Source organism: Mytilus trossulus, chromosome 11, assembly GCF_036588685.1.
Source record: "Mytilus trossulus isolate FHL-02 chromosome 11, PNRI_Mtr1.1.1.hap1, whole genome shotgun sequence".
NCBI lineage: Eukaryota > Metazoa > Mollusca > Bivalvia > Mytilida > Mytilidae > Mytilus > Mytilus trossulus.
The window spans coordinates 48,318,539-48,331,546 of NC_086383.1; the positions used below are offsets into that span (position 1 = coordinate 48,318,539).

The 13,008-nt window shown below is 33.5% G+C and overlaps 1 long non-coding RNA gene across 1 annotated transcript; it reads left to right on the forward strand.

Moving 5' to 3' along the window:
* Nucleotides 1-10,789: 10,789 nt before the first annotated feature.
* On the forward strand, nt 10,790-12,658 carry LOC134690431 (uncharacterized). The gene is made up of 3 exons (XR_010101929.1): nt 10,790-10,880; nt 11,565-11,672; nt 12,552-12,658. It is a non-coding gene; the product is annotated as an uncharacterized LOC134690431 (long non-coding RNA).
* Nucleotides 12,659-13,008: the final 350 nt, after the last annotated feature.

Sequence of the window (13,008 nt, forward strand, 5' to 3'; positions counted from 1 at the left end):
AACAGAAAAAAAATAGTACACACGACACAACATAGAAAACTAAAGAATAAACAACACGAACCCCACCAAAAACTAGGGGTGGTCTCAGGAGCTCCGGAAGGGTAAGCAGATCCTGCTCCACATGTGGCACCCGTCGTGTTGCTTATGTGATTACAAATCCGGTAAATAGTCTAATTCGGTAGGTCACATTCATGAAAGGGAAGGGGATTGTAGTTACGACGTAAGGAACATATCCGATATCATTTGTGAAACGGTTATTCTATAACGGTCAACCAACTCGTGATGGCGTCCGTAAAATTTACGAAGGGATGATTTCAACTTCACCATTTGGAACTCTTGGTTTAATAGCTTCCTTGTGAGCAATAACCCTCTATAAAATCATGATAGTAAATGCAAGCAGCTGGAATATCGTATCAATTGGGAGATATATACCCCGTATGCAGGTGCTGCTGGAATGTTGCTACTTAGAAATGGAAAGTTCACAATTGGAAAGCTGAAATCATCTCTTTTGTCGTAAAGTTTTGTTTTCAACCGACCCTCATTGTCAATTTCTAGATGTAAGTCAAGATATGAAGCCGACTTAACTGTATCTGTAGTACCCTTTATCTCCAATTCGATGGGATAGATGCGTTCCATATAGTCACCAAATTTTGAATTGTTTAGTGAAAGAACGTCATCTATATAGCGGAAAGTAGAGTTAAAGGATATTGCTAACTTCTTATCTTTCTTCCTAAGAAATTCCCGCTTGAAGTCAGCCTCATACTAATAAAGAAACAAGTCGGCAAGTAGAGGGGCACAGTTTGTTCCCATTGGGATGCCGACAGTCTGTTGAAAAACATGTCCTCCGAACGTAACAAATATGTTGTCAATCAAGAAATCAAGCATCTTGATAATATCGGTTTCAGAGAATTTTTTGTTTGAATCAGAGTGATTCTTTACAAATTAAGTAGGATTCATCCCTCCCTAAGACAAGATACATGTACTTGTATCTACGTTGGACATTCTTTTTTATGAAGCAAAGTAATACCAACTCTTTCAATTTGTCTTTTAGTTTAAAATGTGGAATACTTGTGTAAAGAGTAGAAAAGTCAAATGTTTTAATACTGTTACAAGATGAAAGAGAGTTAGGCCGCGTTCACATTGACCTAAATTCGGTGTTGTGTTAGTGTAACTCACACGTAAACTAAACACAATTGCGTTCCCATTGATTAAACTCAATGTTTACATGTAGTTTAAATCATGTTTTACCTACACACAGTCGATAGTCGATGTAGGCCGTGTGTAGGTTAAGTGTACACAAAACTAGGCAATTAGGACATTAGTTTTATCGTGTATATATTTAAGGAGGAAACTATTTTTGAGTAAAATTGATATTTTTGATAATTATTAGTTGTCTAAATTTTACAGAAAAAAAAATAACGTACTTTATTAACCCCTAACCAAGACTCAATGCAGCATCATTGCCGAACCCACAAGGCAGCAACCAATTGATTTTCGGAGGGGGGCTATTATAGTTGAAAATGCTTCTAGTTTTTGGCCCTGAAAAAAACATTGTTTGTTTCACTCTCAGCTGCCACTATATATAATGCTAAAATTGATTTCGACTTGTCACCAAAATTTGTCCTGAAAAAAAAATCAATAGCTCACGCCCCCCTACCCCTCCACAAAAAATGAAGTAAATAGTTGCTGCCTAATTCATTTGAAAAGGTCTTTTCGAATCGAATTGACGTACACAGAAATATTCGCCACTGGTCTTTACTCAAAAAACGATTCACGCATAAATGCATGACTAAAAAAAGTGTGAGGTAAATGATATGTTTGGGTGCTATAAACAGTTTCGTACCAAAAACTAGGGGTTATTCCCCGTCTAAAAATAACCATGGAGGAAAACCCCTGTTTATTTACTTACTTGGTGAAAAAGTATTATGTTTTTTGTATTTGATTGTAAAAATTGGTTAATAAGCTTTCAATTAAAACAGGTTGAATGATTGAAATAATTTTAAAAATTATATTAAATAAACATGTTTCGAGGGGAGACAACACTGTAAACAGTCTGGTTTTTTAGCAGTGAAAATTGAAAACTTATTTGCAGCCACTGTAGCTCTTTTCGGAGCAGGAAACCTTACCCTGAAACAAGATTTTTTTGAAAGGCCAGGTAAAAACCTACAAAATTCATACAGTTTTGATTATGAAAAATGTGCATGGATCATGTCTTCATGGGTGTGCACTTGACCTGATTTCAAGTTTTTTATGTTAATACTATACCTTTTTTTCCCCATGTTCATTGGATGATATTTTTATAATATATTAAAAGTACACATTATTTTTATTTCATTATAAACTAGAGAACATTCTGATTCCAGTGATATCTAGATGTATACAAGTATTTTTAATAATCAGTCCACCAGTAAGGGTCACACATGCATGGTCCCTCAAAACATGACGTCATAGAAAAAAACTGTTGATTGCACCCTTTGTCTAGTATCTCAAATCCGTTAAATAACACGTAAAATAAATTAAAAAAAACGTTACCCTATTCCTTTACCAAATACTCCTTGGAGAAGAAATACTATTTGAAACGAACAGAAAAGATAAAAATGTAGTGATCCCTAATATCTCAATCCTTTTTTTCGGCTGTAAGCACGCTGTTGCAGCTAAAGTTTTCTAATGCGTTATGATATCGAGACATCTCTAGAATATTCAAACTACTGCAAATTTTAAAAATGGCTTTCATAAAGTAGCAACCACTTAACTTAAAAAAAGGGGGAGGGTTATTTTTTTTTATCTGAGTCAGATTTTTTTTCGCGCGTTCGTTTTTATTCCTTTTTTTCGATGCTGGTGATTACAAGTGAGAACAAATCGTATGTACAGGTAGCTAAACAAGGTGTACAGATGTGAACAAATGTAATGTGAAACCGGTGTACACTACACTAAACTAATTGTAAACATGTTTACTCTACACGGCGTTTGGTGTGAACACGGCCTAAGATTGTATGTACTCTAAAAGATCTTTGGAATTTTAAAGTATCCACATCTGATTCACGCCGCCTCTAGAATAGGCAGTTTCACAATAACTTTGAAGCCCATCTTTGATTGCTGATTAAATAGATGTTAATAATTTAGAAAGAGGTTTTGTGGAGCACTTGGAAGACCCAGCAATATACCGTTGTTTGTAAGGACACTTATGTAGTTTAGGTATCCAATACAGTGATGGAAGATCCAGTTCTTCATCTTTGGTTGAAATACCAAAGGAACAAAGGACAGACCTATGATTATCCAGGATTTCCTCTTTGGTAAGTGTCGTGAGGGTATATGTTGAGTTTCCAAGTGAATTGTCTATACCTAATTCGTTTATCAAGCAATTAATGTAATGACTTTTACAGACAAAAACGATGTTATTTGGGGCTTTGTCTGCGGGGACAACAACATATTTATCATGGAGCTCGGATAGGTGTTTAGCAACATTAGAGTCTTTAAAGATTGACGTAGCATGGGCATTGATGGACCCATTCAGTTTCTTAATTCTGATTTGTATTAACGACCTTACTGCCTTAATCCATACGGATAGCGCGTCTACGTCTTCCTTCTCGCGCTTAGCCCATTGCCTGGCATAATCCTCGACTGAATCCATCATAATTTTAAAGTTGTATTTCCAATTGATGGATTTAGGCTGACGATATTTCGGACCTTTCGATAACACATTTCGTAGAGAGGTGTTATTAACAATGTTAAGGTCACCGGTAATAACGTGGCCAGCAGGATTATATGTGAATTGGGAACTAGCACAAGTGCAATCAGGAGGTTTAGACTTGAAGTCGTCAATATCGAGATCCTGCAAAACGCGTTTGTAATTGAATATTTTAGTTGCAATAGGTTTGATATAGGTATAAGAAATTATTGGTACAGACTGGTCTTTGAAATAAGGAGGTATTTTCGATTGAACTAATTTATGATGAAGGATATTGCCTAGGTTGACGCCATCAAGACCTTTGTTGGCAAAGGAAAGATTTAGAAAATATCTTTTCTCTTTTTCATCTTTTCCAATGCGAACTGGCTTGAAAAGTCTGTGACTTGCAATATCCGAAATTATAGCTTGAAGTTGTATTGCAAATATCGAATTGACTGATATTCCATGTTGCAAGTATTAAACATTAATATTATAATTCTATTGAATTACATAGTCCCAGCTAGAGTCGCTAATTAAGAGTTGCAGTTCTGTGATATTATCTACCGAATTTCATTGTTGGAAAATTGAATGTATTGAAAAAAAATAATGTTTAGTTGAAATTTCGAAACTTCGGAGTAACATACATATAATTTAGGAATTACAACTTTGGAAGATTAACCCCGTTGGTTTCCATCGATCAATATTTTACATTTTAAATCATCTATCTAGCAATTTTTAAAATTAAAACGTGGACATGATAAAACTATTTTAAAACATTGCATACCGTTTAATCGGATAAGGCGTAATAAATACTAGAAATGAACAAAGTTATTATACCTTGCTTTTGCGTTTTCTTTGTTCATGTATACACGTGCCACACGATCACTGGTGGTTCATTCCAAAACAATAATTACATGGACACGTATGTTATGACAGCTTATAAAAATATAGGACCTAAAATGTGTGTAAAGGAATGCATGTCGCACCATGGCTGCAATGCTTTAAACTTCAAAACGGAAACACTGGTGTGTGAATTGTTAACTGTTTCGTACCCAGGGGACCAACTGTCGAATGTACCTGGATACAGTTTTACTGAGATTAACAGATGGACACAGGTAGGATGCGTAGTATAAAAAAACATTAACACATATGAATTGATGTATAGTCCATGTTTATAATGACCAAAGAAACTGTAAATGCATATAGATGTTCAATACGTTTACTTATTATTTTTACGGTGGCAGAATGCGGCCATGTTAGAATTTTTTTTATGGTGTTCCCTCAAGATACTATGTCGTTCCCTCAAGATGATTTGTCGTTCCCACAAGATCCCTCAAGATACTATGTTGTTCCCACAAGATAGTTATCTCGTTCCCTAAAACTGCTATGTCGTTCCCTCAAGATACTATGTAGTTCCTTCAAGATGCTATGTTGTTCCCTCAAGATAGTTATCTTGTTCCCTGAAGAAACTATGTCGTTCCCACAAGATAGTTATCTCGTTCCCTCAAGATGATATGTCGTTCCCTCAAGATGCTTTTTCGTTCCCTCAAGATGCCATGTCGTTCACTCAAGATATTATGTCGTTCCCTCAAGACACTATGTTTTTCCCTTAAGATGATATGTCGTTCCCTCAAGATGCTATGTTGTTCCCTCCAGATGCCAAGGGAACAACTTAGTATCTTGAGGAAACGACATAATAAATTGAGGGAACGACATAACATCTTGAGGGAACAACATAGTATCTTGAAGGAACGACATAGCATCTTGAGGGAACAACATAACATCTTGAGGGAACGACTTGTATATTGAGGGAACGACATAATATCTTGAGAGAACGACATATTATCTTTAGGGGACGAGATAACTATCTTGTGGGAACGACATAGTATCTTGAGGGAACAAGATAACTATCTTGTGGGAACGACACAGTATCTTGTGGGAACGACACAGTATCTTGAGGGAACAACATAGTATCTTGAGGGAACGACATAGCATCTTGAGGGAACAACATAACATCTTGAGGGAACGACGTAGTATATTGAGGTAACGACCTAATATCTTGAGGGAACGACATAGTATCTTGAGGGAACGACATAACTTTCTTGTGGGAAGGACTTAGTATCTTGAGGGAACGACATAGTATATTGAGGAAACGACATAATATCTTGAGGGAACGAGATAACTATCTTGTGGGAACGACATAGTATCTTGAGGTAACGAGATAACTATCTTGTGGGAACGACATAGTATCTTGAGGGAACGACAAAGCATCTTGAGGGAACGAGATAGCTATCTTGTGGGAACGACATAGCATCTTGAGGGAACGACATAGTATCTTGAGGGAACAACATAATATTTTTTCTTTCATGGCCGCATTCTGCCACCGTACATCTTGCCGCCGTAAATTAGTCATATGTTGAAAAACGTGGTCAAAAATTATGATGCATACACTTTCTGTCTTTATACGTTTGTGTTAGAAGCTTTTAAAACTTGGTCACTAAACAATCATTGTTCAGATAAAATGCTATTATATTATGTTTGACCTTGAACTGATAAAACACCAGTTTCTTTCACAGATTCCCACTCCCTCATGAAAAGTTAACCTTTTTATAATATACTTGTTCTGTTGAGGTATACCTTACATATAAAAAAAAAAGCTCGTCAGACACTTAAAATTAATAACATGTAGTTTTCATTTGATAAAGTTATCTGCTCTTTGGTGGATGTTTTTTTCTAAATTGACATAAATTGATATGTCGTTCCCTCAAGATGCTTTTTCGTTCCCTCAATTTTATAGCTATATTTGCTCACGTGCAATATCGGTTAACGAATGATTTATGGTTGACTTGTACTCATCAAGGAGATTATATTGTCAGAGCCATGCTTCGGATTCTGAAATAGCTAAAGTAGTAAAAAAGTAAAATCATTCAACCTTCTCATTAAAGAAAAAAATGGTTGGTATAATTTTAAAATTCTGGATATATATAAATGATCAGTCACTGTTGATGCCTTACTGCTGTGTTAATCAATTCCTTATATTGCTATGCTATAGACATCTTTTGGACGAAATAGTTATTATCCAAGACTTTACATAAAAGTTGTTTACTAAAATTACAAATCAACATGTTTTGAAAAGCCCCGAAAGAATCCCTTTTAATTGTGATGTTTAGAACATATCCTTTCAGAATGAAAACAAATCTGTTATTTATACATACAGCATTTGTTATGTTTATACAACCATCAGTATTTAACTACAATATCAATTGGGCAATGGCCTCGGTGGCTGAGTAATCTATGTAGCGTGTGTCCTCGGCGATCTCAACCATGATTGAGATAGATGAAAAGGAGCAAAGCACCAGCAATCAATCAATCTATAAGATAACAACATAATTTTCCTTATTAGAATACAATGGGGAGTACTTTTCTTCAATTAATACATATTTTATACAATTTCTTACAAGTATTTTCGACGCCTCATACATCGCCAACGACCATGTTATCAAACATTTAAAGTTGGAAACATATCGGGTTATCCTACTATTCTATTTTTTTTGTATCATGCTAAACATCACCCTTTTGCTTTGTTTTAATAATTTCGCTTTAGTTTCGCTAATAGTAGACTACCATTATACAAAAATATCTTTTGTATTTTTTTGTATTCTTGTCTTTCATTTCATTGATAATGTGCTTTGTTAATATACGTAATGGTGTTTCTTTGATGCATATGACGTGGCTCTGTACTTATACATCCCGTCATGGTGATATTGTGCAATTGCACATTTTGGGATTCCTGTCTTTTAGTCCAGTCAAACTAAGATTTAACCTCAAACTAATTGCAACAGAAAATATTTTAGTTCTAATCTATAGTATTATGTCCTTTATATACACAGAAAGAAGTCCCATAAAATCTAACTTGAGGAAAACTCAAAATCAGCATTTAAAATTTCCTATGGAAATTAACATTGGGAGGGGAGATAACTCTTGCAAAAATTAGTCTTTTTTGGTCAGTTTTTGGTTTGTTTTTCTTGAAATTTATGTATAGTATGATACTTTGATGGGGTTATAAGTTTGTATTTGACTAAATTATATAATATTCTGCTCATGAAATGTACAAAACAGAAGTGCTATGGGTAGTTTTATTTTTTTCGTACATTTTTCATTAAAGAAATTGCAAATTTGAAGCTTTGTAACCATTTAAAAAAAAATAATGTGAAAATTTGGTATTGTTTATATCTGTATATTATATTTTTTCAGCAACTTACTTATCTAAGAAACTTTAAACCACAAAAAGAAGAATACATGCTTAATAATTTTTATTAAATTTGAGATTCTTTACCTTGACATGTTGAAAAATTCATAAAATGGTCAACTAATAAATTACGAAATCTAGATTATAGCTTGATAAAATATATGAAAACACCTTTAAAGTTGTTTGTTATACTCTAAAGACCGCTTAAAAATCAAGAATCAATACATTCTGATGAATAGAAGCGGTAAAGTTATAATTTTGTATCATTTTTTATAGATATTTCTGCCTTTTTTGCAAGAGTTATTTCCCTTTTCAATGCAAATCTCCATAGGAATTTTAAATGGTGATTTTTTTAGTTTTCCTCAAGTTAGATTTTATGGGACTTTTTTCTGTGTATATTTGGGGTATAATGCTAAAGATTAAAACTTAAAAATCTTCTGTTGCAATTACTTTCAGGTTAGGGTCAAATTTATGCTAGATTGACTGGACTATTTCTTTTTTGTTGATGTATTTTGTCTATATGCCTTTTTATGTTTCTTTGATATATACATGCCATGGTTAAGAAAGTGTACATCCCGTCAATGTGTTATTGTGTTATGGTAAATTTTTGTATTCTCGTCTTTATTTGTTGGTAATGTGCTTTGTCTGTTTGTGCTTCTTTGTTTAATATTTGATTGTTTTTATAGTGATTAGGATTAAACCATAATGTATACTGTTGTACCTCTATTTTTTTTAACATTTTTACTTATTATGCCTGCTTGTTTAATTCACACATCGTTGTCAATATAATGGAATATTTAATGCGTCTGTCGTACAAGTGAGAGGTGTAGCTAGCCATACAACCAGTTTTAATCCACAATTTTCTACACAAGAAAATCATCAGTGCCAAGTCGTTAGTATGACAGTTGATATCCATTCGTTTGCTGTGTTTGAGCTTTTGATTTTGCAATTTGATTAGAGACTTTCCTTTTTTGAATTTTCCTTGGAGTTCAGTGATTTTACTTTTTACATATTATGTTCACTAAAAGCAATAACTTAGCCCCAGGAGCATCAATTTCAATTTCGAGTACTAGTATTACAATATAATAATAAACTCATTATAGATATCAGGATTAAAATTGTATATTTACGCCAGACGCGTGTTTCGTCGACAAAAGACTCACCAGTGACACTCGAATCAAAATATGTATAAAAGGGCAAAAAAAAAAAAAAAAGAAGTTGAAGGGAATTGAGGACAAAAAGTTCATAAAAGATTTGCCAAATACAGCTAAGGAAATCTATTCCTGAGGTAGAAAAGCCTTATTTTTCAAAAATTAAAAGTTTTGTTAACAGTTGATTTATAATTATGAACATATCATTGATAACTCAAGTCAACACACAAGTGCTGACTACAGGGCTAACGTAATATCATAAAAATTGAATGTGGATATTATTAATGCTTAATTTAATGACACAAACTTTATTCAAATGAAGCGCTTTATTCAATACCATTATTATCAACACAATTGATATCTGAAACATCTCATTTTTCAAACAATGAAACAAAAGCAGCATCATTCATATTACCTTAAAGTTGGATTTCATTTCACGGAACAAATAAAAGTTACGATCACATGTCTGGAATAATACCAGAATCAAATGAATATTTGATATTTTAAACAACAAAAAACAGAATACGATTTATCAAGTTAATCTGAAAAAACATCATTAAAATCATATCTGGACCACATGCCAAGATATAAATTTTCAAGTCGTCAAATGCATTTACAATTTCAGCATTAGTCACTACAGAGTTAAATTCATAAGAAACCAAATCTTCATCAATATAATCCAAGTAAAATTATTACTGCAATAATATTGCATTGTGTGTCATTTCTATTTAGTTTTATACATGGAGCTTATATTTCTATCATTGTATGCTTTTCTTCTCAAATAACACACATTGGGGTGAAAGGATTGCCCAAAACAGACCTCTCAAAAAAATGGATGAAAAAAACCAGTAATAGAATGATAAAGAGATAATCGTTGTTTTTTTTTCGTATAGATATCACCAAAAAGGTTCACATTGTGTCTCGCGACTGATATTTTACGATATCAATGAAAAACCTGATATAAATCTATACATATCAATAACAGAAATTATGAAAAATATATAATCCATTACATAGAGAATAATACATGGCAAAATCCGTATCATATGTCGTATCATCCCGAGACATCAATATCAGCCCAAGGGCCTTTAGGCCCGAGGGATGATATTGGTCGAGGGTGATACGGCATGTGATACGGATTTTGCCATGTATTATACGCTTTATCATATGTTTCACAGAAGAGTATTATATGAACTGTTTTCTGATCCATAGCACTGGGTTACCTTCAGTTCTACTTTTGTCTTGTTTCAAAGGCCTTAGGGTAGGGGTGTGATAAAGGGAGGGTAGGGGTGTAATAAAGGGTATGCGATAAAGGGTGCGCATCAAAGTTGCGCGATATGGATTAAACAGCAGGCTATTTATCACATATGCAAAACTACTGTATTTACTACTAAACATATGATAAAGTTACATAATACTGCATTGTTTGAACAAAACTTTTATAGATTCTTTAGCGATTAACATAATTTGAGTAAAATATATTAGAAAATCGGTAACCTAATATCTTGTATGATTAATTCAGCAGTTATTTTTCCCACTACGAAATGTTCTTTAAACATGAGAACATAAGGAATTCGACAAATTAGTCAATATATTGTTCTCCCATCATCAAGTGACAATATTAATTACCAAAATTCAAAACGACTGAATTAAAATGCACTTTTTTTAACATTGAATACTTCTAGTTGAAAATAGGCAATTACAAGACATGTATCTACTTCAGACAAATCTGCTTGTTGGCCAAATGTTTGTGGAGGTCGAACCAGATGTGTGGTCGCTGCATACAACAACCAGCCTATATGTTTACGCTATGGTAAGTTTGACGAGAGGGGCAAGGATATAAAAATTTCATTTACAAAAAACATGTTAATACAGTATAGCTGCAATGGAATAGAAAATGTAACAGACTTTTTATAATCTACCTAAATTGAGAATAGAAATGGGGAATGTGTCAAAAAGACAACAACCCAAACAAAGAGCTGAAATCAGCCAAAGGCCACCAATGGGTCTGTAAAACAGCAAAATAATTTCGCACCCTGAGGCGTTCCAGTTTTAGTTGAATTCCCTGATGAACTCGGGTTTTTTAAAGGTGAAACAACATTTAAAAGTACACTTTACAAATGGGATTCATCTACTTATACATTTAACTATATATACGGAGTCATTAAAGCCGAGTTATTTGCAGGTGTTTACTAGTTTCTACTTCTACATGGTGACAGTTTGTTAGACATGAGCTGATAAATTGTAACAGTTTAATGAAATAATCTGTTTTTTGTGTGGTTGAACATATTTAATGTTTTAATGTGTTTATGCAACTATATCAGATTCAAATCTTGCATAAATCGACAAAAACTCATTATTACTATAATATACTTTTGAAATCTTACATAATCATTATTGTCAGATATACTTTTGCATCTGTAATTACATTAACGGTACCAATTCTAATACATCAATTACGCATATCGACTATAACGGGTTTTTTTTGTTTCTTTAGATAATCCATGTGACAATGTAACCTGTGATAACGATGGAGTATGTCGTAACGATGTTGGTGGTTATAGATGTGATTGTGACGATGGATTTTATGGGCCGCACTGTGAATGTAAGCAATTGCCGGTATATGTCAAGGTCACCAATTAAAATTATACCATCATAGTAAAGCATTTAATATGAAACCTGTAAGATTATGTCTTAATCATATATAACTCAATGTGTAAAACTATATAATTTTATAACGAATGGTGACGATCAATTATCAATTATTCCAATTATAAGAAATTACCAAGAAGCGATGAAAAAAGTTGTAGAAAAACGAAGCCTGAATGTCATCAGCTAAACACAACACAGAAAGTATTGAGCAATTGAATCTTTATAAAAACCAATAATAGTTACTTGGAAACTGTAGAATATATGTTTTGTATTTTTAAAGTCGTCAGGCAAAGTTGCTTTAGATGATCTTGTGACTATTCACTTAAGGTCTTTCTGTTTAATGCTCTAGGATATAATATAAAAAAAAAAAGTTTGAAATTACGGAAACACGTATTAGGCCCTCGTAACTTGGTATTATACTTGTTTTCGCTTGAAGGGAGATTTTGTCAAATGTTATATTTAATGTGTGTACAACATTATACCGACATTTGTCCTGTGAAATAGGTTAATACTAATCTAATAATCATATTCTACTGACTGTTATGATACTTTTCATAACTTTCAATTACTTATTTCTATCAGACAATATGCAAAAAGCTACTATGTATATCACTAGCCCGTCAACATTACGGTTTTGATTTCCAACTCCGCACAAATCCAGTCTTAAGTGACTATGCAGTTTTACTACCGAATTGTGGTCGTTTTCTCCGGACGGCCTTTGTCACCAATGATAACCGGCCTTAACAGAATAACCAATACTGCTGAGAGTTAAAAAACCAAATCTACCAAATGTATTTTAACTGAATATAAATAGTATTATCAATTCTTTCAGACACTCCCTGCTCTACAAAGCCATGTAACAATGGTGGTTTTTGCACATATTCAGGATCGTCCTTTTCCTGTAACTGTATTAACAGACACTACGGAAGTAAATGTCGTATGTATCTTAAACTATTTGTTTTACACTACATTTAACCATTTACTGAAATGAAGGAAATTTACAGCACTGCAGCCAATTGCATTGAGTGTGTAAGCAAATGTAATAACTTTGGTTAGCTTGCTTGCTAGCTGAACCTTGAAGTCAATTTTAGATAAGATATACTGCCCTCCTTCCGAGGTTGCCTTGTCCTATAGGCATATATCCTTTAAAATCGCTTGACCTAGCTATGCACTATTTTGAAATCCTACTGTGGTTAACTGCAAATGTTTGCATAATGATCATACAAAATAATCTGTGTAGGTCGAACAAATCTATGAGGACGAAATAGGATTAGTTTAGTACGGAATTG